Source organism: Camelus bactrianus, chromosome 3 (genome assembly GCF_048773025.1).
Source record: "Camelus bactrianus isolate YW-2024 breed Bactrian camel chromosome 3, ASM4877302v1, whole genome shotgun sequence".
NCBI classification, from domain to species: Eukaryota; Metazoa; Chordata; class Mammalia; order Artiodactyla; family Camelidae; genus Camelus; species Camelus bactrianus.
In genome coordinates this window covers 80731435-80751371 of record NC_133541.1, presented here as the reverse complement: position 1 = coordinate 80751371, position 19937 = coordinate 80731435, and the positions used below count along the sequence as shown (strand labels likewise).

General features: G+C 42.9%; 1 long non-coding RNA gene across 4 annotated transcripts in view; it reads left to right on the top strand.

Annotated features, from left to right (window-relative positions):
* LOC141577068 (uncharacterized) overlaps positions 1-19937 on the top strand; it is a 401469-nt gene that overhangs the window by 32158 nt on the left and 349374 nt on the right. For all 4 annotated transcript variants that reach the window (XR_012505593.1, XR_012505592.1, XR_012505590.1 and 1 more), the window contains exon 2: positions 7555-7760. This is a non-coding gene — a long non-coding RNA (uncharacterized LOC141577068). The remainder of the gene's footprint in view (positions 1-7554; positions 7761-19937) is intronic.

Here is a 19937-nt window from a genome sequence, read left to right as displayed (position 1 = left end):
AGGAAAGGGACATGACTCACCTCCTCTGTCTTGGTTTCCCACCCAATTCTCCACTTCTGGGGTGAACATCACCCCTCAGACCCACAAAACAGCCTTGGCTGTGGAAAGGCTTGGATATCTCAGGAGATGGAATTTCTTTTGTGTGTAAGTGTGTTGAGTGTCACAGCCAGCTCTTAAACCATTGACTCGGGATGCTGACATTCTGGTTTTTAACTCTTACACCTCAAATTTTATTGTGTCCCAACTTATGAGTGCTCTTCAGTTAAGAGCTGATAATGATGGTCAGCCTGTTAGTCTGTGTATTTCGGGGGAGACTGTGGTCTTCTCCTTTTCCAAGTCTTGTGTTGGAGCTCTGCTGGTTACACCTGATAGGCACGGAAGAGGTGGAGATGAAGCCTTCCTCCCCCATCACTAGCCAACAGGCACACTCTGCTCCACAGCCACAGGGTCCTCCAGAATCCAGACAACAAAGGTGTGTGGGTTGAGGGAGGCAGAAGGATAAAGGCCCAGGAGGAGAACTCAGGGCTCGCTGAAAAGTAACTGTTAGAACCGCCATCCCATTCAGGAAATATCTTGGTGTGTTATCTATTAAAACAGAGGTCAGCACCTTCACTTCAAATGCATATTTTTACATTTCCTGCTCACTGTTAAAATGTGATTTTATGGAACCAGTTCTGTGAAAATAGCACTTCACATCTATTTATGGTTTGAAAAGAAGGCAATTGCTGATTTGATATAAGAGGAGCTTGGAGAGGATTTGTGAGAGTGGCATTTCCTTTGTGCTTTGGATCAAAAACTCAACAGCAAGTTCCTGATAGACTAGAACATTTCTAAGTAACTGCCTGCCTAGCTTTGGTGTCCATTCCCCTGGAGCCATGGAAGAACTTGATCTGAAATGGTAGTTCCTAAATTTTCTATCACTGAACACCCTTTTTATTACAGGTTTTTACCACTGGCACTTCAACGGTAAGCTGAATTTTTAAAAGCATTTCTCATTTCCTTTTCCATTAAAGCATTAAATATACTTATCTACTCTGCTGGTTACAGTTTGGCATCTTTATGGCTGTGTAGTTTGTAAGATGTCTATTATGACTTTGGTTATACAAAAAGTTTGCTCTCATTCATCTCTAGTGGGTTCAGGAACCCCAGTTTGGGAACCACAATGTTCAATAGCTTCTGTATTCTCTCTTTTGTCTCTTTCTACAATGATCTTTTTTTTAAAAAAATTGAAGTATAGTTGGTTTATACTGTTGTGTCAATTTCTGGTGTATAGCATAATGTTCCAGTCATACATACACATACATGTATTCCTTTTCATATTCTTTTTCACTATAAGTTACTACAAGATATTGAATATGGTTCCCTGTGCTATATAGAAGTAACTTGTTTATCTATTTTGTATATAGTAGTTTGTATCTGCAAATCTCAAACTCCTAATTTATCCCTTCCTACTCCATTTCTCCCCTGGTAACCATAAATTTGTTTTCTGTATCTTTGAGTCTATTTCTGTTTTATAAATAAGTTTGTGTCATTTTTTTTAAGATTCCACGTATAAATGATATCATATGATACTCATCTTTCCCTGACTGGCTTACTTCACTTAGTATGACGATCTCCAGGTCCATCCATGTTGCCACAAATGGCATTTTTATTCTTCTTTATGGCTCAGTGGTATTCCTGTGTGTGTGTATGTGTGTGTGTGTTTGTTTGTGTATACCACAATTCCTTTATCCACCCCTGGCATATATCCAGAGGAAACTCTAATTTGAAAAGATACATGATCCTATATTTTCTTAATTTCGCCTTCCTTCCTTCTTTCATTGCAAATAACCTGCACTATCTATCAATGAGTACCTTAGTTACTAAGACTATACTTTGGATGTATGAACATAGGATAAGATATTTAAAACTGAAATTGTCTTGGAAATTGTAAGATACATGATGTTGTCAACCAGTCTCAGGATTTTCATGACAGTATCAAGATCTACAGAATCTGAACTGTAAGTCTCAAAATCAATTTATTAATAAAGATAACAGTAATTATTGCTAGTTTTATTGAAAATTTACTGTGTACAGTGGCCTCAGTCCTTTGCATGCGTTAATCCTACATCTCATAATAATATCATGAAGTAGGTACAGCTTATTACCTAACAAGCAATGTGAGGCTTCAGTCCTCCTACCAGGAAGAGGAAGGAGTGGAACCCAGTTATCTTGGACTGTGGAGGTCATGCTTTTAGTCCCTCCATAGTGTGGCTCTTCCATAAGTGAACCTGAGAAATCTCAGATTATGATGGGAAAGTTGGTTTGCTTTTGAGCTTCTTTCTTTCCAGAGAGACAAAGGCGGGAAGGTGCCATTTGTAATAGGTATTCTTTGTAACTTGTGGATCTGCTTCCTCCTCAAACACTACAACGGCGTGATCTGCCAAAAACAGTGCAGTGAGGATGACAAAAGCCTGTTGATGGTAAAGTGGATTATGTAACCAGCTGGGATCTTCCTTGTGTGGCTGTTAGATTTTCTGTCTGATAATATTTGAGAAGAAAAATATTTTTCCGTGAAAACCTCTGGGAAGCAGCTCATTGTTACTTGGTTTGGCTTTAAGTGCTCTCCACCTGATAGCATTTGAGAAGAAAGATATTTTCCCCTGAAAATCTCTAGGAAGCAGCGTAGAATTATTTAGGTTTGGCTTCACATGCTCCCCCTCATTTGTGTACAAACCTGCAGCACTGTTTTACAATTCTATACTGATATCCCAGGAATGATGATCAATTGACCTAGGTGTCTACCTATCAACACTCAGTTCTCTCTCTCTCTCTCCCTAGATCTGTGAGTCTAGCTCTATCGGGCTACCCATACCTATCTCTATGTTTATCTCTCTCTCTATCTATATGGATATATTTAACATTAGTACTTCCTCACTAGAAACATATAACTGTTTCTTTTTCTCCCAGAGAGGACTGATAAGGTCTCACTTCCTTTGACAGAATTTATTTCCTACTCAGAAAGATCAGAACAGCAAAACTGAACCCTGGATGACTCTGAATAGTCGTGAATTACACCTCTTTGCATACAATGGCGTCTTTCAGCTAGTTCTTCTTGTGCCACCTACCTGTGTCTGTAGGGGAAGGAATGAAGTTAGGTAATCTCATGGCCTGAAGAACTGAGTTGTGGCTGGCTACTTCCCCGGCCCAGTTTCTGCCTTTTCCTTTGTGAACACCCACTCTGTTCTAAGGGACTCTGGGTCCATTTGTGACAGTGGCAAATTGAAGGCTCAGGGAGGAAATTGTGGGAGGAAAAGGAAGGGAGAGAAGATGGTGTTATTGAATAGCAGTAGGGAAATGAATTTTGTTTCTTATAATCCATCATGTCTTCATTCCCTGAGCTGACTGGGCTTATTATTTAAATGGGTAATGAAAGAGTTTCATATGACTTTGACCTTATGGGAGCTGCATGCTTTCTTTTACCAAATGAATGAACTAATGTTTGGTACAGGGGGCTGTTTGGGTTCTGGTAGAATGAATTTGCAAAATGGTACCTAAAAAGTTAGGCTACCTGGCATTGTTCCCAACCAGAGAGAACTGGTGAAAAGAGCAGACTCTAACTGCAGGGCAATTTAAAAAAATTGTTACTTTTCCCTTAGTGTTTTGCTTGTGGAGCCCAGTTATTAAATTTAGAGACATTGTATCTAGTTCATGGCTTTAAAATCACGTTATATGTTTCACTACCAAACGAGACAAGAGGACATTAATTGGGAAAGAACAGTAAGAATAGTTATTTTGTTCCCAGCGTCAAGTGCTCATTTAAGTTTTAGAAAAATGACCAAGAGTTCTATTTGCTTTCTCTGCAAGATTATTTCTTTGAGGGGAGTAGTAGGTCTTCTGATCCACTTCACCCCTCACAAGACTTTAAATCAAGAGAAGCAGAAAGAGGCTGTGAAGCAATAAGATGGCTCCAGTGGCAGGAACTGGAGTCCATGGCTTAATTTGTTTGAATAGAAATAGAAATGGAAGCTCATGTTCCTTGAGTATGGAACAGCCAGCAAGTTGAGGAACTATAAACTTCCTGTGATTTTCTTGCATTTTTTTGTACCCAAGCTAAGTGCTAGACTTTCTCATCATTGCCTTTTTGGGCAGCTTAGAGTGGGAATCAAATGCATCAATGGTTGTCTGAGAACATCACAGTAATATTTTATGACATGAACTGTGCTGTACTTGGAGTCCAAATATGCTTTTCACCCACCTTGAGTGCAACCTGTACTTTGCTTCTCCACTCGTGGTGATGACTTTGTAGAAGTCCACCCACACCGTTGTTCTCTCCGCCTTAGGACCCACAGTTGCCAAGGACATGGCTGTGAGCAGGGCAATGGGTACAGTGTGCCCTCACACGATGGTGTGAAAACCAGTGGCTTCAAAGACACTCACTTTGGTCTCCAACGTGGCTGCACAATTCAGATAACTTCTGCAATAATTTATTCACCAACTTAAAACATCTTGGAAGATATCTGTGACTGAAGAAGGAAATACAGTAACTTTTGCATTTTAGGGGTATAGGAAAGTTGATGAAGGAATTCAAATAGTATTTATGATGTTAGATCTCAGTAACAAATATGTCTTAATGAAACTCCCATCACCCAAGATGTATGGACTGCTTTAAAATTTTTTTATTTTATCTTTTATGAATTGCCTTTGAAGGCAGAAATTATTAATGGAGGAAAAACTTGTGTCTCCATGATGCCACATTATCCAGAGGAAAAGTGAAACAAATCAGGTGTGCAGGGGATTTTCAGTCTGCTTCAGGACAGATATTGGTCTTTTTACTTTTGTAATTTTCTCATCTTTGGTAGCAGGCCAACTCCTGAGTTCCTTGTTCTCCAGGGAATGGGGAAAGTGGTGCTGATTGGAATCAGCTTGATCTCAGGATGTTTTTATTTGTCTTTTCTTGGAGGGAAGGAGAGGATAAAGGATGAGATGGGAGGTGGATAAGATTAGCAGCAGAATGCTTTTGAATTTTTAAATAAAATAAAACAGAAAATGTGATTTCACTAGGAAGATGCAGAAACCATTGTCTGAGTATATACAGGTCTCTTTGTTCCTTGGCTTTCCTCTGTGTTGGAATACCGAGAAAGCAGCATCCTTAGGGGAAATTCTGAGGCCCAGGGTGAAGTGACAAAGCTTTAGAAGGACATGAATTTAAGTTGCTCTGAGTCTTAAGGCTTGAGGGTATCTCAGAGACAAAGGGACTTACCTTAAGGTCTTATATCTCACTATCAAGCCCATACAAGCTGGTTGAGCACTGTATCTTCTCTACTGTGAGGGAAACTGCCCCACATGGGTAAGGATCTGTATCATGGTCAATGCAGAATCTTTTCCTGGAAGTCTGCTGTGTGGAAAGCACTTGCTAGGCACTAGGGACTTAGGGAGGGATTCAGCACGGTCTCTGATGGTAAGGGAGTTAAAATTTGGTGTGGAGACAGAATAACATAATATAATAATAATTATATTATTAATCACAAGAGAATGCCAGATGAGAGATACAGATGAAAGCAGTGTCGCAGCTGGTAGGCATTTGGTAAATCTTTGTTGAGAGAATGAATGAATGAATGAATGCTGAATTTAGGTCGTTGGTGAAGTGCGACCCCATCACAGGTTAGGTCCACTGGGAATTCCCAAAAGGCCTCACATAGGGGATTTTCAAGGAAAAGTAAGACTTGGCTAAATGGTGAATGAGGGAATCCCACTACAGGGAATGTACATAGAGCTATAGGGTCTGACTTTTCAGCATAGTTAAACATGGGAAAATCCAGTTCATTCCCCATCAGGAGCACAGATTTATTATGGGGCAAATCAGAGCAACTTTTGGCCTGAAAAGAGATTTTTTTAAAAAGCTGTGATGCTGATGTGGATGATACTACCAGCTCTGGATGAAAATTGAGATGTCAGGTCTGCAAGCAGGCAAATTCTGAAGCCAGGAAGAGAAAGTATTTTAGCAGAGGGTGACCACATGAGGCCAGTGCTACTTAAAAAGTTGAGTAACACTAAGACTTCACAATAAAAATGGTAATGAAACTGTCTGATACTTATGGATGACGTGCAGATAGCGTACTACCTTTCTTCATTTCATACTCGTAATGACCCTAGGAGTAAGGTTTCATTATCACCCTCATTTATAGGTGGTGAAATCAAGACCCAGAGAGTTTAAATGACTTGCCCAAGGACACGTAGTTATGGAAGCAGGACTTGAACCCATCCAGGTCTGCCTGTTTCCAAAGCCATGTCCTCAGCCACTCCCTCACCCAGCCTCCTGCAGGCCTGCCAGCAGGCCAGCCAGCAGACGCAAAGAGGAGAATCTCATGTCTACCACTGAATGGGGTCGGGAGGATGCAGACTTCTAAGAGGTGGACTGGGATCAAGACCTTTCTCAGTTATTTACTCAGAAGATTCACTTATGATTCCTAATTTCAAGTCTAAAGTTCCTAAGGAAAGCACAGTCTCTAAAAAATACATCCAGGTCTCCAGTGAGCTTATTCTTTGACTTTTGTTTGAATTCCGAATAAGTCTTATTATTAGCACATTTATTAGCACGACAGATGCAAGGGAACACGCCTTCAGCTTCTGCTGTGCTGGCAGTTTTAATCAAAATTATCTGGTTTTTGAAAATAATTGCTAAGTGGTCCATTTTCACTTAATTCCTATTCTTCGCTCAAAAGATGATTTTCCCATTGTATTTAATTTTAACTTTTTTTTTTTTTAACCTGAAACCGCTAGATAGTCATTTGAGCTAGGAAATAGCTTTCAAAATTGTTGCACTGGTGAGTCTCATGTCAGAAAGGCCATTGTAAGAAGGGTCTGGACTCTTGCTGTGGTTCCCCGACATGACTGCTCTTAAACGGTCCTGCAGTCCTTATGAGAAATATACATGCTCCTCCGCTCCCTGGAGACTGGAATTCAGTAAATGCCGAATGAGGGCCAGGAATCTGTGTTTTTAAAACAAGTGTCCCAGGTGACTCTGTGCTTAGGCACGGGTGGAAACCCTGTGGGGATGAGATGCTAAGGAGGAGGAACCTGGAGGTTGGCCTTCTTACCGTGTTTCTCTCTTTGACCTGCCTGAGCTTGGGTGAGGCACCTCCAGTTTTTCATCTCTCACTTTTCTAAAAATACTGCCATTTTCTAGACCCAGTCCCCATCTGGAAACCTGGCCCCAAATTCCCTCTGTAGGCCAGACAAATTCCAACAGTCCACCTTGTGGTGTTGGTGTTTTGAAGCAGACACACCCGGGTCTGAGGTCTTTTTTGCAACTTGTTCGTGGTTTGTTTTTTTTTTAAACAGAACTGAACGTTTAAAAAATTGAGGTATAGTTGATGTACAATATTATATAAGTATTATAGAAGTTTTAGGTGTATAACATAGTGCATCACAATTTAAAAAGGTTATAGTTCATTTATAGTTGTTGTAAAATATTGGCTATGTTCCCTGTGCTGCATTGTACATCCTGGTAGCTTGTTTATTTTACACTCGGCTGTCTGTCCCTCTTAATCTCCTGCCTTGTTCATTCTCCAGCAGGCATCTGTTGAGCACCTCTGAGGCCAGGCCTCAGCTGCTGTGTCTCGTTGGCCTTTCAGGGCCCCATCTGTGCTACCTGACGCTGCACCTGCTGGGAGCTCTGGTGGTGAGTGGTCGTGACTGGAGTTTTGGCCTCCTGCAGTCTGTCCCTCTTCAGCTCAGCTGCCTTTATGTGCTTCCTTCACACCCACCTGCAGTGGAGGGTAAGTCTTCTCTCAGAGGGATTCTCATTTCTCCCTTCACATTGTCACATCTGCCCTGGCCTTCAGGAACACCTTGCTCTGTGGATGTGACAGCTGGAGGCTGGCCCCACCCTGGGAGTCTGTCCTTCTGCTCCACCAAAGGATCTGGGGGTTACTTAGCTTAGATCTACTCTTTGAACAGAAGGGGACTCATGACCCCTCTCCCTTGATTATTGCCACGACCAGCAGGTGGGCATTGGAAACTCACCTGGGGCTCTCGTTATGTTAGCTGGAGGCAGCTGGGGATGTGTCACTTGGGTTCCATGTTGTTTGCTGACATTCTGTCCCAGGGGCTGGGCTGCAGAGACGAACAGGATGTGGCACTGGTTGGAGGCAGGCAGTCTTGGGTTTGAAGATCTACACTTTCTCGCCGTGTGACCTGGAGTAACTTACTTGAACTTTCTGAACCTCAGTTTCCTCACCTGTGATGTGGGGGTAATGAAAGTACCAACCCTGTGGGGTTATCATAAGAAATAGATGATAGCAGGCAGATAGAGCATTTTAAACAGTACTTGGTATACTGGTGGTGCTCAGTAGGTGGGGATTATGATATCAATATTGATGCTCCAGAGGCTGCCCCTGTGTGAACTTAACAAGGTCAAGTTCCTGCTTAGAGCCTTGCTCAGGCTAAGCAGGCTATTTTTCCTTTTTTTTTTTTCCAAGTTTTATTTTAAACCATTGACCTCAGGCACAGTTTGCCCTGACATACTTCAGCTGCTGCTCTTACTTTTGTCATCGTCTTCTATTAGTTGCCCTGTTGTCAGATCGAGAAAGTGCACGATTTCTTCTAAATTTACTTCCTCTGGGAGCATGGAGCCCCAGTCAAGCTCCGAGAATGTGGGAAAGCGTACACATATTTTTTTGACCTGCTGCCTGATTCGTCTTAACCCTCTGCATGCGGTACCACGTGCACTTTGGGGGGTGTCCCCTCTGAATCCCACTCTTCAAGTGATTCTGGGTTGTTGGCAGGGTGGGAGGGAAAGCATCACTGTGGCTGAGTGAACCAGTTATCCCAGCAGAGCCGTCCAGAATGTAGCTGGCGGGTCTCCTCGGCGAGCTCTGCCCGGGCTCGGTTGGCCATGGCTGTGGGCAATGATAAGAAAGGGCTCAGCTAAATGGCTGAGTGAGCGGTTGCTAAGGAGCCTGGGGAACCCTCTAGCTGGATACTCCCTTCATTGAAGATCGAGGGTGAGCTGCAGTGTGCGTCTCATCATGGGAAAGTCTCATGAAACACACTGTGAATTAGTAATAATTGAGGCTTATCTCCCCTCTTTATAAGCTGCTTTTTAAACCCCTGGTAAAAAGGAGCAGTTTTGGTTCAAAATAAAGGTTAAGTGATCCGAGCCTCAAGTGAATCTCTACTGCCTTCCTTTTGGGATTGAAAAAGCCTCCGCCCTTCTTTTGTTTAATTTTTTTTTTTTTAAACTTCTAGTGAATTCTTCATACAGTTTTTGTTTTGTCTTCTTTTCCCCCATCTCTTGAGCAGCACAGTTATTTGTAAAATAGAAATCTTCATTAATTTTGAACTTCCCCTCTGGTGGTCCGGGTCTAGCTGGCTGTGCTGGTGGGGTTCAAGCAGAAGAGTGGCGGGGGACAGGGCAACTGTGGGGTCCGGACAAAGGGCTGCCTTGGTTCCATTGGGTTTTTGTGACTTGTTTCACTGGACTCATTAGCATCCCTGTCCCTGAAACACAACGTGAGGATTTTAAACTGACTGGAGTGAAAAGATAACACAGCCTTTCAAGAGCGCTAAATCTCAAGGTCCGCGCCTCTCCTCAGCTGGCTTTCATCTCTGCAGGCCTGCCGCTGAGGCTCTTTTCCCTTGAGCTTCCTTCATCATTGCAGACATTAGTCACTGTAAAGAGAGTCCTTCACATTTATGTTGGTTATTCTTGGCAAAGTTGCGTTTTTTTTTTTTAGCAGTAATGCTGAATGCTGCACATGACATTAAAAAAGGAATCCGGTGCTTAGAGGTCTCTTGATGAGTAGTGTTCTGATCTGGGTTTACCAGCAAGCCAGAAGAGTCTTGCTGGAGCATTTATGTTATTTACTCTAGGAAAGGAGGGAGCACAGTTCACAGCTCAACTCGGACCCCTAATCACTATCCCTAGAAAATGATTGTTGATGATTTGACTACTGCATATTGTGCTGAAAGCCTCTGCCCTCCCTGTTACGAGCTCACTTCCACCATCAGAGCTCCATACGCTTGTATCAATTCACAATAAAAAACAATCTTAGGTAATATCAAAAATTGGATATGGTTGAAACCAGGTGGGGCCTAGATGGAAAGCACTAGATTTCAGAGACCAGGCTCACATGCTGGGGAGGATGGGATCATGCATTGCAGAGGTAGGGGGTACTTGACTCCACGTCACTTCTCCAGTGCCACTTCCCACCACCTTCGTTTGATTTTGTGCTCCAGTCCTGTCTCTGCCTCAGGATCTTTGCACAAGATTCCTTCTGTGCTCTTTCACCTCTTTCCCTCCCCACTCCTCTTCTCCTGACTTTGTCCTGAGTACTTTCTTTCACTCACTCCCATAGAGCAGATCCCCTGTGATATGCCCTCCTGGCACCCTGGGCTTTTTCCTTGGCATTTAGAGTAGTTAGCAATTATATGTTTCTTTCGTTAATTTTTATCTTTAATTCCACAAGGGCAAAAACTTATCAGTTTCACTGGTCACTGCAGATAGCAGAGTGCTTGTTGCACAGAGAGTATTCAATAAGCATTTGTTGAACTTGAACAGACCAGTGGGAAGAAAGAATGGCCCCCTTGGTGGTCACTGTGTCTGTGATGGTAAAGACCTTGGTGGTCTCTGTCCCTGTCATAGTAGAGACCCCTTACATAGAGACCCTGAGGTTTAATGGCATGACTGCCTCTGTGCTCTAGCTGGCCACATGCTGGCTGGGATTTCTTGCAGCATCTTTTATGACAATGGGCTAAGTGGGAGGAGATGATATTGTAGAAAGAAAATACACTAACTTAAAAATATTTTGGTTAAGATGCAATTACAGGCATCCCTGTAAACTCTGTGTGAAACTTATTAGTAGAAAAGCTTCACAGATGGAAGCACTAAGTCTCAGAAAAAGAAGTCAAAAGGATAAGGACATCTATTTCTCAAATTTCCAATTTCAAATGTGATGATTTCAAAAGAGAGTATTTTGACCCATATCTTTTTTCACTAGTTGTGTTGGTGAAGGACCAGCATCCTGCATATTGAGAGGCTAATTACCTGGACCCCATTTCTCCAAGCCCTGCATCCTGCCTCTTCTGCAGGATTTAGAGCTGGACCTTTGAAAAGGCTGTCAGTCTTCCTGCTAGTACCAGGAGGATGGGATCTTTCTTGGGGTGCACTCCCCAGAAGCAGACCCTGAGATTGGGGTCCTTGTGAAAGAGATATATTGATGAAATGATCCCAGGGGGAATTTATTGAGGAATTGAGGGGGTGGAGAGGCAGGATGGGTAAGTGGAAGGATGACATTTCAGGCAAAGATTCACCCTCATTTCGATCCCATTAGGGAACTTAGAGTTTATCCTCACACACAGCAAGAGAGCTGGGCTTTCATACTTGTGTACCTGTCATCCATCAGGCTCCAGTGGCCTGAGGTATCGCCCAAGAGAGGCACAGATGAGGCTGTCAGAGGCCAAAGAACACAGTGGCCTGGGGAGGGGACTCAGAAAAGTGAAAGGAGCCTGAGGGGAGCTGGGAGGAGCCCTGACAATGTCCATTACAAGATCGTACCTCAAACAGGTAAGACCTTATGCTTAATTTCATAGACAGTCCCCATGTGAAGGCATGCTTTCTCATTAAATTAATGGGATACTATTTAAGCCTCCTCTTTGCTGGTATTACATAAGTGCTTTACACATATTGTCTCATTGAGTTCTTATAATATCCCTATCATAAAATTGTTATACTTACTTGCCTTATTTTATGAATGAGGAAACTTGGTTTTAAAGAATTTAAATGGCTTTCCCAAATAGAAGAAGATAGAAGTTGTATTCAGACCTAGGCTGACATGGCTCTAAACCTTAAAGCAGTCATTACTTTCCCAGGCAGATTCAGAAGGACGTGAATGGATGTAAGTGCACCTACAGAGGCTCTGTAGCTCTGACATATTTGACATCTTTCTCTCTGATGGCTTTACACAGCCACTTAGCTGTCCATTCACTGAGGACTTGCCTTCAGATACACAGGAATTGCAGGATGGAGGGAGGACTGGGGAACATTAGCTAGATCCCAGAGCTTCCCCAAGGCAAGACCTCTCCATCACTCCTTCCATCCTCTTTCCTTCACAGCCTTCCTGGCAGATTCTTATGGTGGGTTCCACCAGCTGTGGCTGAGAACCTCTCTTCAGCTTTCACTTAAAAGGAGATTGAATTTTTATTACACTCATACTTTACAAATATGTGAATTTCTCAGTTCATTCTCATTAGTGATGATAGTTCTTGTCAGAGTAAAATAAAATGATGAGAAAAGGGTCAAGGGCAGACCCCGGCATGGGGCAGGTGCCCAGAAACTGGTAGCTATTATTTTTGATATGGTTTAGGAATTTTGTTTAGGGAGGAAGTTTGCTAGGCCCACTGTAATCAAGTATCATAGACCGAGTGGCTTAACCAACAGACATTTACTTCTCACAGTTCTAGGGGCTGGAAGCCAGAGATCAGGGTGTCGGCCGTGGTGGTTTCTTCTGAGCCTCTCTCCTTGGCTTTAGATGGCCATCCTCTCTGTATCTTTGCAAGGTCTTTCTTCTGTATGTGCCTGTCTATTGATTTCCTCTTCTTATAAGGATACCAGTCAGGGTGGATTCGGGCCCACCCATGTAACCTCATTTTACCTTAGTTACTCCTTTGAAGACCCTGTCTCCAAATACAAGTGAATTCTAAGGTACTGGTGGTTAGGAATTTAACGTATGAATTTTTTGTAGGTCAGCGGGTGGGGTGAGGGGTACACAATTCAGCCCATAATAGAGGAGCATTTCCAGAGGGCAGAGTGAGTGAGAGCTTGATTTCAGACTAGGCTGGAGAGGGAAGCAGAGACCTGGCCATGTCTTGCCTCTTAGGTCATGTTAAATAGGAGGCAGTAGTGGTAGAATGGGGACAATTGATGTGTGTTTGTTGAGGTGAGGGGCATTTGGACGAAATGCCCGGAATCTCCGGAGAATGGCGTAGGGGCAGAGTACATGTAGGTAGAACAGTTGGGAGGATCCTGCATTGGTCCAGATAAGAAGTGGGTTGGGGTGGGGTGTTGGTGGTGGTGGAGGAGATGGACAGGAATGGATGAGTTCTAGAGCCATCTATCCTGATTTTAGGAAGTAAAATCAGCAGGGCATGGTTAGAGATTTAATATAGGAGTTGAAAAAGAAATTGGTGTCAAGGAGAATTCTTAGGTTTTTGAATGGGTGGTAGTGTCATTTGCAGGGATTGGAAATACTGGAAAAGGACTGGATTGTGGAGAAAAATTATACATAGGTTTTGGACATGTTGAGTTTGCAGTGCCTTGAGACATCTAAGAGCAGACACTGAACAGATATTTGTAGGTAGGGTTATAGATGAGGAAATGGAGGAATTAAGTTTCTCAATGTCTTAACTAAATTAAATCATCAATTGGAAATCCAGTTCTCAATTTCAAATCTCCTAATTATTACTCTGGCGCACATTCCCAAAGCATTGCTTCCCTCTCTTAAGTAATTTCTAAGGTTATAGGACCGTGAACACGTTTCTCCAGGATTCTGGGCATTCAGTCCAAATCAGTCTGCTAAAGCATCATGTTTATTTGAAGTTGTCTATGTTTTTTGAAAATTCATCTGATTTCTTGTTCTACTTTGTAACATATTTGTTATTTCTATATAGTAAGGCTTTTAAAAACTACTTATCTTGGAGTAGACTGCTGCTCCAGGAGGATGCTTTGAGTATATTCTGGGATACAGAACCATGTGCCAGAGAGGGGGCAGTGCCAGGGCTATTCAGGCAGTGGCACGGCTTGCCTAGGAACATCCCTTTTGGGCAGCATGGCAGTCTGCTTGTTACAAGATAGGAAACACAGGATGTGGGGTGGATTGGGAGTGGGGATAGGGAGGATGATGTGTTCAGTTTGGATATGTTACTGTGATGTGCCACCTGGACCTATTTGCAGCCAAGGAAGTGCAGCAACGGGCCCCTGACCATGGGCTCCACTCTTCCCATCATGTCCCGCACTTCCAGCCCTAACATACCATGCCACCTAGAAGCTGCAGCCAAACAGAGCAACTGAATGGCCTTTGAAAGGCACAGCTGTGGCATCAACTTTGAGCTAATACCTTGTAAGCATGGGGTCCTCCCCTAGTGTGCAATGTGCATTCTAAATCAACCACCAACATATGGTCCTGTGTCCTGGGAAGGTAGAAGACATGAGTCTGGAAACCAGGCGGGTAGAAATAGAAGATGACCTCTCTTGCCATCACTTCCCAGTAACCCACCTGGGGAATTTGTGTTTCTTAGTCCCGCAACTCTGGGCTCCTTGGGTATAGAAATCCTGGTTCCCAGAAGAGCATGTTTCCATCAGGAAACACAGAGAGAGTCTCTATTAAACTTTAATCTCTGACTGCACTTAGTTACTTTAGGCTCCTCACGCCAAGATAGCATGAGGTAAGGAAAGAAGTCGCAGTCTTGGCAGGAGCAGTTGCCTCTGATCACAGGAGGAGGTAAAGCTGCTAGATACTTGTCTTCCCTGCTGTCTGGGAAGTTGGCTGCCATGGCTTATAGCTAAATTCCTCCCTGGGAATTTCCCGGAGGGGAACTGCTTCCCTCAAGATTATGCCCCTTCCCTTGGGGTAGCCTCCAATGGCAGGGAGATCTTGGAATATGAAGTCTGAGTTTCCTTGCCCCAGTTTGGAAGATTTGAAGGACCATCTGGTTTCTGTGGGATTGACTGAGCCTTTGCAGTGGCTGCATCACAGTTTAACCTCTCCTTGCCCAGCCCTGCTGACATCACTCCTTCACAGGTGGTGTTCCTAAGAGCAGCCCCCAAAAAACCATCCACATGGAAATCTCCATCTCAGGCTCTTCTTCCCGGGGAAGCCAAGCTAAGCAGAATGGTTCAGGGACATGTCAGATAAATAGCTGAAAATAGAGGCTGGCATTTAGAAGAAAGATCTGTGCTACAGATAGAAGCTTGGACATCATCCATCTCAAGACAATGGTGTAACTATGCTTGGATGAGTTTGGTCCGGGAGAATGATAGATTCTGACAAAGAGGAGGAGGACGCCTGTTCTGCTAGAATAGAAGCAATAGTAGTGTGTGGATCTTCAAATGTTACTGTTTTGTTTTTGGTAAAAGGCCTTGTAAAAAGGAGTTAGGTAATCTTGTAGACAATAGTACGGGGTTTTTAAGCTTAGGTTGAAATATTCAGTTCATCAAGATAAGGAAGAGGAGGCTAAAGTATATGTGAATTCTTTTAACTCTAAGGATGAGATAAATATGAACATACTTGAAAGTGGGGCCAGGTAGGACAAAGGTCTTAACATAGAGTAGATGGTACCTGCTGGGCCTCTGGTTGCTGGGATTAGAGGTCTCTTCCTTGAAAATGGGTATTTTAATGAGACAAGTCAAATGTAAATAAACAGTGATTATCTAAGGACAGCATTTGGTCCGCCTGGCTCTGCACTGGAAAAGGATCTGGAAAGGAATTTGGGAGGGTTGTGAGGTGTGGTCAGAGTGAGATCACTGGGATGGTAGCCTTGGAGTTGTAAACAAAGGAGAAAATTGATTTTTTATGCTATACCAGATACCAGAGCTTCTCTTGTGCTGTAACCTCTCCTGTCTTGCTTAGTGTCAGTGAAAATAAAATCAGTGTTTTTGTGTATCTGGGTTGCCATTTCTTTCTCTCTGGTGATCACTGTGGCGTAGGGTGAAACCCCAAGACTGGGAGAATGTAGAATTCATTCTCCTGAATGTGGGAGCTTTTGTGAATTGATTTGATCTGGCCACTAAGGAAAGTTAAGCCTTCCCAGTAGAGTGAGGATTGAAAGAAAAGGATCTACAGGGAATTTGTAGGCTGAAAAGAGAGGGAGACCAAGGGTAATCTCTGAGGTTCCCTGAGGGATTATTAACAGCAGCTTCTCTGAGGTTCCCTGAGGGATTATTAACAGCAGCTTCAAAGGCTTTTATCCAGGATAGAACTACCTCTTGCCTTAAATCTAGTTTCCCATGGAAACAGTCTTGTATTTTCATTTTCCAGTTGCTAAACTTCATATTTCTTTGTTAATCCTCCTCTCTTTGACCATGTTCAACTTCTACTTCTAGATCTGGAAGTCTGTAACTATGCTGAGAATAGTTCCCTGGTTGAGAGGAGACACAGCATGTGTTGCTCCTACATCTTGGAATTCAGAAAGAAAGGAAGGAAGAGGGAATGAAAGAAAGGAAGGGGGGAAGGAAGGAAGGAAGACTGATATCTGGCTATCATTATCAATCTTACTCTGGCTCCTATGAAATTTCAGAAGTTTAATGATGCTGGGTTGCCCATTCTCCAGTTCCAGAGGAAAATATTTCAGGGGTGTTTAAGAAGATTTCTGCATCAAACAGGAGTAGGTATGGTGTTTAGAACCTCCCTTCTCACAAATTCTCTGGTCCTTCCAGGTATAAGATAGAAACAAAAGCCTGAGATGGTAACTGTTCACAGAACATCAGACTCAAGGACCGTTCCCACCCAACTGATTCCATGTGGCCATTCTCAGTTGTTTATCCTTTCTTCCTGTTTCCTTTCCTGGTACCTTGAGGGATGTTGATATGTTTCTCTGTTTACCCACCTTCCCTTGCCTTACTCTTTTCCCTACTTTCTTCCTTTTTCTCTATTCTTGTGGCTTTTTCTGTGCTTAACTCTTTTTTGTTTGTTTGTTTCATTCATTGCTTGCTTTGGTCAGTTTTTATCTATGTGAATTAAGTCTGTCTACTTGCAAGTTTGAAATGAAGTATTAAATATAATGTTATTCTGGAAATATGGGGTATTAAGATTCCAAGGGCACTGCAAAGAGGCCTCAAAGGACCACCACATATGAGCACAGAGGGAAGTCAGTGCTGTCGCAAATTACAACTGTTGCCTGACACTTCAATCTATAAATTGCTACCTTAGTGCTCTAAGTAACTAGCTTTTTCTTTGGTTTTAGTGTTTACTTGAAAATACACAACAGTGCTCTTTCAGAAAAGGTCATAGCTATTATTCAAGTTGTAGTCATCTTTTAGGTTAGGAAGATTTCCGCCCTTCTATAGTCAGACAGGATATTTTGCCAATGTTAAAAACACATCACTTTAAACTAAAAATTAAAGGCAACATAACATGGGAACTAGTCTCCTCATTTTGGATTACTACTTTTGAGTTTTAAAGTTGAGCTACCTTAAAAAAAGTTTTTTTTAACAGCTTGAGCTACTTAAATTTTTTTTTTTTTTTAGTAAAAATTTTCTCAGGTATTTAAGGGAAAAGGTATTCCCTGCTTTTTTTTTTTTTTTTAATTTTTTTTTAAAGTAAGGAAAAGCTTCCTGCTTGGTGGAATTAATTTTTGGTCAAGAATGGCAATTTTTGGTGATTAAGGTAAAACACACAGATGATGATGAACACATGCTATCTTTTCATAGTAAGAGGACCCTGATACCCCAGGAGAATTTTTCTGAATGTTGGGTGAATTAGGATAATTTCAGCTATACCCTTTTTGCTGTATCTTTCTTGACCAAAAGCATAGTTTATGAAATGGCCAGCTGGTGTTAGTGTATGGACTAGTCAGCACCAGCTATACTGACTCTGAAATGTTGACTGTTGTCAAATGTCAAAAGGATTACTTCTCAGGCATGGAAGGTATCCAATGGTGGGTTCTTTGTAGGTACTCAGAGATTCAGGCTGATGGAGGCTCCCCCATCTTGGAGCTTAACTGCTGGGAACGCTCTTAGGTTGCTGCAAGCAGCGGAGGGAAGTGAAAGATCATGCAAGATGTTTTTAAGAGCCAGGCTTAGAAGTGTCCTACTTCTGCAAACATCTTATTTGCTAGAACCCAGTCATTTTGCCTCAACCAACTGCAAGGGAGACTGGGAAATGAGGTCTTCCTGTGTGCTCAGGAAAAGGGATATGAAATGAAATTTTGTCAATACCTGGGAATATCTCTGCTCAGTCTACTTTTCCAATGATCTCTTCACAATAGATCACAATCACCTTCTCTCCAAGGGTAACAGTCTGAACATGAATCCAGTCACTCAACCCAGCTTTTAGTCCAGAATCTCTACGTGATTCACAGCAGTTTCTATTAGCTCCATGGACTCCTCCTTGGTCCTCTGAACTAAAGAGATAAGATTTTTGCCCCCTAACTTTGTACATAATTCTGGAGTTATTCTACACTTCTATTTGAAAGGGGGAAGGATGGCAGACCTACAGTAGTTTACAGCCATCCCGAAATCCCACCGGACAGGCATTGTGAAGGCCCCCTGACTCTGGAGTTGTGGATGGTACCTTAATTAGACCCTGCTATTCTTGGATACTGTGTGTCTCTGGAGGCTTGGCTGTCCTTACCTGATGGAATTTTTTGAGCAGATGAGTAATGTCATTGAAGCTGTACTTCAGGAAGTGCATTTGGGTCACAGAAACAAGTTAGCGAGTTATTGCATACATTCTACAGACAGATAATTATCCCCTGAACCATCCTGGGGGACCAGTGATAAAGGCAGGAAGCAATCCATGTAAGAGGCACCTTGGAGGGCACATTCACATGGCTTGTTGACTGGTTGGGGGTAGGTGGGGAGGGAGAGGAAAGGAACTCTGACTCTAAGGGCTTATTCCTGGGTGACACGGAGAATGGTGGTGAGGTAGGGAATTCTACAGTCGGTGCTGACTTTGGGGAAGATGAGTTTGGTTTTGGCCAGTATTTTGTACATAACCCACTCACACAGAGGACATGAACCCATGTCCTAACTTCATTAATGCAAGGGGCTTCCTGATTATAAATTTTAGTGGAAAATGTTTTTTACGTTTAAGAAACTTTAAATAAATGCATGTTCTACATGGCAATCAAGTACTCGTTGAGCATTAGAAGTTATTAGCATAATGCTTGGTGTCAAAATGGGTCACCTTGTTATTAAAATGCGTTGAGTGTGTTTCTCCTGGGAAAGGTTTCCTTGTCACCAGCCTTACTTGAGCTGCTTTAGTGAAAAGGACCTCTCTGCTTTGAATGGCAGCCCACGCTATGGTTGGGCAGTTCTAGTTGCTGATAACTTCAATTTTATATTGAGCTGAAAGTTGTTTGCTTGAAACTTCTGCTCGGAGTACCCAGCTTTTAACTATAGCAATACGCAGGACAAGTTAATATTTTTAGACTCTAGAAGGCAGCAGCTTGCTCCCTTATCTTCTTTCTTTTAGCTAAGTCACTCTTGTTTCTCCATTGCTTTTGTGGGAATTACTTTGTAGGACCCTCCACAGGCTGCTGTTGGAGGCACCTGTAGGGGCTCACACTTGCTTTCTGGGACATGCTGGCCCCATAGGTCCTAATGGTGGCAGAGGCTGCATATGCTTAGACATGATCAGATGGTCTCTCTGCTCTATGATAATCTGGTCAGGAATCGCTGATGAAGGGGACCCTTAACTTTCGGAGACCTTTACTTGTAAACCTCCCCTTAGAAGTGGACTCGACTCTGAGTTGAATAATGGATTTACCACTCAGAACATGTTTCTGTTGCTCTCCCCTGAGTATAAGACAGCTGGTGAATGCCTATAGCCGGCACTCCTGCTGGCCCACCAGATAGCCGCTTCCCTCCTTTCTTCTTCCTAACAGAGCCTCCATTTATTTGTTGAGACCTCCATCCTTCTCTCACATGTCTCTCCATGTGCTTTAGGGAAAGCTGTCTCCACTTCCAGCCCTACTGGTGGATGCTAGTCCGTCTCTGACAATACTGGGAATCTCAAACTTTCTGTGCGCTGCTGCTTTACGTGTGGGGTAGCAACCCAGGTCTGGTAAATGAGATGTGAGGGGAGATTTCTGGGGATGGGGGCTTCTGGGAGATGTTTCCTCCTTCCAAAGTGGAAGCCACCAGGAGAAGTGACACCTTTCTGCTTATGGACTTTACTGCATCTGATATGAAGTTAGAACTCTCACAGCCATCTGGAGGACGAAGCCAACACACAGAG